The sequence below is a fragment of the Delphinapterus leucas genome, chromosome 14 (genome assembly GCF_059928025.1).
Source record: "Delphinapterus leucas isolate spDelLeu-1000000601 "Yukka" chromosome 14, BTC_Dleu_Yukka2, whole genome shotgun sequence".
Classification (NCBI taxonomy): Eukaryota; Metazoa; Chordata; class Mammalia; order Artiodactyla; family Monodontidae; genus Delphinapterus; species Delphinapterus leucas.
In genome coordinates this window covers 38,681,698-38,687,697 of record NC_143142.1, presented here as the reverse complement: position 1 = coordinate 38,687,697, position 6,000 = coordinate 38,681,698, and positions in this window count along the sequence as shown.

The window sequence follows — 6,000 nt, the reverse complement described above, 5'->3', positions numbered from 1 at the left end:
CCTTGACAAGTCCCTGAGAGCTGAAAGCACTCTCCAGGCTGGGAAGGAGAAAGGCAGAACCTGACCTTGTAAACTTGGGACAGACCTTGTAAGGGATGCAGGTCTTGGGTTTGTTACGTTCTAAATCTGCAGTCAGTAGCGTGGGGTTTACTTCTACCCTTTTAGGAAAATGGGTTTGGGAGTCCTTCATAAGAATTAGAAAAATCCCAGTCTAGTTATCAAGAAACCCAATAGCAGATCTCACCTGGTCACCAGGAAGGCAAACACCTTGCCAGAGAAGCCTTTGATGGCCAGCGGAAGGTGAAGTGAAAGACTAGCAGAGGAAATCCAAGGGAGATGTTGGGTCAGAGCGCTCGGGTGAATTTCGGTTCGTGAAGGTCTGCACTCACACTCCACTGTACACTTGCTTGGAGAGGGAAAACCCCAGCAGCCGCTTAGATCAGAACGTCTGCAGACGAGTGTTCGTGCAGAGCATCCACGTGGCAGGAAACAGCCGGGTGCAGATCACATGAAGTGAGTGCAAACGGTGGAAGCTGGATGGCGGCGAAGTCATCACAGCTCACTTGCCAAACTACTCAGGTCCTAGCTGCCGAGGAAGAGACTCTGGGGTAGTCATTTTTTCACCCATTACAAAAGCAGTTGGAAGAATTTGGAGGGGGCGCCATGTGACGAGCCCTAACCAGAGGCTTCCTTTCATTCTAAAGTCACTCCCCAACCTTCCATAGATGTCGTGACTTACAGAGTCTTGATTGGTCAAAATAGATACCTTTATCCAGAAGAAAACCCATGGCCAGTTCACATCACTAAGAATACTGTTAACAAGACCCAACTCAGTCAACTGCATTCTTATTGCATGTGACCTTATGAAAAGCCCTGTTCTTAGAATGGAGGGCAGAGGAGAGAGAGGAAAAGAGACAAGATTCAGCCACTGCCCTCAAGAGGATAAAGCAAAAATAATTATAATATAGAATGAGACCACAGATAAGCGAAGCTGACACATATTTTGTGCTTAATAAATATTTACAGAATGAACGAGTAATTAGATGGTAAGAAAGTACTTTAGAAGCACAGATGAGAAGGAGATTATTTCTGGTGGGGGACATCCAGGAGCTGACATTTGAATTTGACCTTGAATGGTAGGTAGGATTTTCTCAGTGATAGCTCGAAATCCATCCCAGGTCAGGGAAGAACGTGCACGGTCCTAACAGAGTGGCTAGAGGTCTGTTGAGATAAAATATTTAAAGTGGAAGCTGGTTAGGAGCATGACAGGCAGCTCTGAGTTTGAAAAAGGAAACTTCAGGCGCCAAAGTAATTGAGGCTAGGGGGACTTCTTTTCTTAGGATAAAGTCTATGAGGTTCATCAATTGATCAGTCTATCTGCAAGCCAGTGTTCAGTTCACTGCTTTAGTATCTTCATATTTGTTGGTCTGAACCATTCCAAGGGCGTTCTAAGGCCCTCAGACCAATCCCCTAATTAATGTTTGTGCCCACCTGGACTTCCTGCAGTCAGTGTGGCCCACATCATGACGTGTAAACTATCAGGGCAAGAGAGAAGATGGTGCAGCCTCTCGGCCCAGGATGGATGAAGAAAGGAATCTAACTCTCTGACAACCCACCAGAAGCAGCTGAGGTTTCCAATGCATTCAATCTAATCAAGTTTTTTTTTTTTTTTTTTTTTGCGGTACGCGGGCCTCTCACTGTTGTGGCCTCTCCCATTGCGGAGCACAGGCTCTGGACGCGCAGGCTCAGTGGCCATGGCTCACGGGCCCAGCCGCTCCGCGGCATGTGGGATCTTCCCGGACCGGGGCACGAACCCGTGTCCCCTGCATCGGCAGGCGGACTCTCAACCACTGCGCCACCAGGGAAGCCCTAATCAAGTTATTAAAACTCTACAATACTCTGTGCATTCTGATCTATGCTACCAAAGGTAGTCCAGAAGCTGGTATTCTGGAGGAGACATCCATCCCAAATAACCATAATGAGCTATCATAAGAGTGGTCCAAACGGAGCATCACCCATGATCACACAAAAGGACCATTTGGATTTGGGTGCCTCGGGAAAGAAGTTACGAAGTAAGTAGCCTCTTTTAGGCAGGAGCCTGGGTCCGGCAGAGAGGATCTTCTGTCAGGAGGAGCAGCAAAGGCCTTGGTGGTAGTTCTCAGCACTGACTGCACATTAGAAGCAGCTGAGAAACTCTTAAAATTACTCACACCCGGGGACTTCTCCTGTGGTCCAGTGGGTAAGACCCTGTGCTCCCAATGCAGAGGGCCCGGGTTCGATCCCTGGTCAGGGAGCTAAATCCCGCATGCCACAAATAAAAGATACTGCACACAATGCCACAACTAATCCTGCCGCCACGAAGATCCCACATACCGCAACTAAGACCCGGTGTAGCCAAAATAAATAAGTGAATATTAAAAAAAAAATTTACACCCAAGCCCAGCCCAGAAATTCTCATTCAAATGATGTAGGGAATGCCCTGGGCATCTGTATTTCTTAAATGCCTGGTTTTTCTGAGGCACAGCCTGGGCTGAGAACTACTTCTGCAGAGCAGGGGCTGCATGCAACTTTGGGGGGAGGCGTGAGCTGCACTGTTTGAAGTTGAGCTTAGGAGGTGAGCGGGGTGGGCCAGAGGAGAACCTGCAGAATCAGGGACACGCTGACCAAGATGCGATGATCCAGTTCCCAAGTATTGAAAGCATTCTTCTCCTTGGACACATCCTTTCCCTGTCGTCTAGGACAGAAAACAGAAGCAGCTGTTTTACATATCTCAAACCTAGAGAGAGTCCTAAGCTGGTAATTGAGTGGCAGGTCTCACCACTTTTCCTAACAAATCCTTCCAACCGGCGCTCATAGATAGTAAGGAGAGCACAGAGAGAATGCGGAAAGATACTTCATTTTATGTTAGCAAAGGGAGGAATAGCATGCATTTAAAGGAGAGCTAGAGAGACGAGCATCCTGAAAAGTACTCTTTCCTCTCTTACCACCTCCAACCCCCGACACCACCAAATAGTGCATAACAGAGCAGGTGTCCTCTCTTTCAAGTGGCTGTTCCTCCATATTCTAGAGAAAACAACTTGTTTATCAGATATTGGGGGGACAGGACCCGAACGATTCTAATGCTATCAGGCTTAACTTGTGAGCCACAGACTGTATAAATCAGGGAAGTCTTCATTCAGCAAGCTTTACTGAGCGTCTGCTCTGTGTGCCAGGCTCTGTGTTTTAGGGGCTTGAGAACATAGTACTGAGCAAGTCTTGGCCCTGCCCCCAAGGAGCTTGCCATCCAGCAGAGGAGACAGACGCATTCCAGACACTGAGCTGCTCCTATGGTTGGGGGAGCACAGGATTTCACTGGGGCACTCGGGAGGGAGACACGCCCCAGCCAGGCCAGGGAGACTTCTCTCCTTACTATCTATGAGTGCTGGCTGGAAGGATTTTTTAGAAGCCAGAGCAATGGCTGTGTGGGTGTGTCTTCATTCTCGGCAGAGGAGACAGCAAGAGCTAAGGCGTATGAAACCTGACAGAGGACAGAGGGCGTGGCCAATTACAGGAACTAGGAGTTCAGTTAAAGCCAACAGAACTTAGAATTCCAAGGATGAGCTTATTTTCTAAAGATGAGACTGGAGAGAGAAGCTGAATGGACTCAACTTTATCTGGGGCAGTGGGAGGCCAGAGGAGGTTTTTAAGTAGGGAAATGATACGATCAAGGTTTGTGTTTGGAAAGATAACTCTGCAGTTTGGAGGAGGGATGGGGACCAGAGGGAGGGATGAAGCAGACAGTTGGGGAAGAGAATGAGGCACAGAGCCGTTCATGTGACCCGCAGGGGTCGAGTGACGGTTCAGCGGGATGGAAGGTGAATAAGACCCATGGGGACTACTTTCAGTGAGCCTACATTTTAGAGGGAATTATTTTAAAATGTTAAATAAATGATTACACAAGTAATTAACTACAACTATGATAAATGCTGGGAAGGAGAGGTACGGTGTGTGGAGAAAAACATACAACCAGGAGGACCCAGCCTGGGGTATCAGAAAAGGCTTCCTGAGGGAGTGACCATTAACTAAGACTAGAAGTTGGTTTGGGGCAAGATGAGGCCTGCAAGGTAGTCAAGAGCCTGGTAGCCGTGTTGAGTGGAAGACTGTGGTCTGTATCCTAAGAGCCAAGGCGGGGTTTGATGGAGGAGAGAATGACCCAGTCAGATCTGGAGGGGGCTCCAGCTGCTGGGTGAAGAGAAACCAGCAGGTTCTGGAGCTATTAAGGAACTTGGAATGGTCAGGGTAGGGTCTAGGACAGACCCCAAGAAACAACCACATGGAAGAGACCGTGGGGAAGAGAAGCCTGTGAAGGGGGCAGTGAGGCAGCGGCCAGAGAGGCAGGAAGAAAACGGGGCAACAGCGCCAACCCGTAAGGGTAGAGCGTCACTGTGGAGTCAGGTAAGACAGCAACAGAAAGGCATCTGCTCGATGTTGCCCCAAGCAGGTCTCAGGTGACCCTGACTGGAGCAGTTCCAAGTGAACGGTGGGTTCAAACCAGATTCCAGAGGTTTGAGGTGTAAATGGAGGTGAGGACACAAAGACTTGAATGTAAAAAACTCTTGCCTGAAGCGGAGCGATGAGAGATAGCTTAATGACTCCTTGAGAGGGTCAAATGGGATAATGTATGTGAAAGGGCCCGAGTAGCTCTGCTGCTCTGTAGCTCATTATTATTATTAGATCACGAAGCGGGGTCCAAATCCACATTGCCAATCGCTCTCTTCCTGAAAGCCAGGTAGGGCCGAGTGCTGTAAGTAGACCAGCCTGTGAGATAGGGGCTGTTGTTCCACTTTATAGATGACAACATTGAGGCTCAGAGAGGCTCTTGCCTGCATGTTATCAAGTTAGAGACAGGATTCAACCCAGGTCTGTCTGCCTTCGAGGCCTGCGCTCTTTCCGCCATATCACACTGGTCATACCGCACTGTCTCTTTGTGTTATGGCAGCATCTTCACACACACGTCTCCCCCAAACCCCTGAACCCCCATGTGATTGTGGCTACAGTAACTGGCTCTGTTCACTCACTGTCTGCCCCCCGAGGTTTGTGAGATTAGGCCATGGAGCGGTAATGTGCATGAAATTTGGATACAGTCAGACCTGCTTTTATCACCTATTATCTGTGAGCTTTAACTCTCTTTTCTTTCTTTTCTTTTTGGCTATGCCATGTGGCCCACAGGATCTTCGTTTCCCGACCAGGGATCGAACCCGCGCAGCCCCTGCCTTGGGAGCATGGAGTCTTAACCACTGGACCACCAGGGAAGTCCCCTGTAAACTCTAACTTTCATGTCATGAGGAAAGAAAAGAGAGAGATTTTTTTTTTTAATCTATTGGCTTCATGGAGAGAATTAATCGCGGGCTTAGATGGGCACATGTATAGAAAGCCCTTTGCCCAGTGCTGACACAGTAAGAGCTTGGGAACGCAGTGACTGGTGTTTCTATGGTTCCTCCCCCAGCACAAGCCCGCACATGAGCCCAAACCCAGACTTTCTCCCCGACAACACGACGGCCAGGAAGAATGCACTTCTGCTGAACAGCCTGCCACACGTCAAACATGAGCTGTCGAGCCTCAGACCCGCACCAGCTATCTCAGGCTCATGTCAGGGAAGTCCCTGACCACAAGGGTCTCCTTCCGCCATCACCTTGCCCACTGGTGGGCTCTGACCTTGCTTCTTGAAAAACCCTCCCCATTTTCCAGAATTCCCTATTAAAACACGATACAGGCAGGACAGTGACAGCTGACAGACAAAGTAGACAGGAGGCAGAGAAAACTCCATCATGTCAGTGCGAATAACGTCAGGGCTTTAAGGTCCCTACACTGCCCCCACTGGGCTGGGGTAATTCAGCACTCAAGCCACTCCAAGAAATAGCATGTAAACATGACAATTCCTCCCACTATTTTCTGTATCCCGTTCCCAGGAATGAACCTAGTCTTCCACTTGATGTGTATCCTTCCAGACCTCTTCCTATA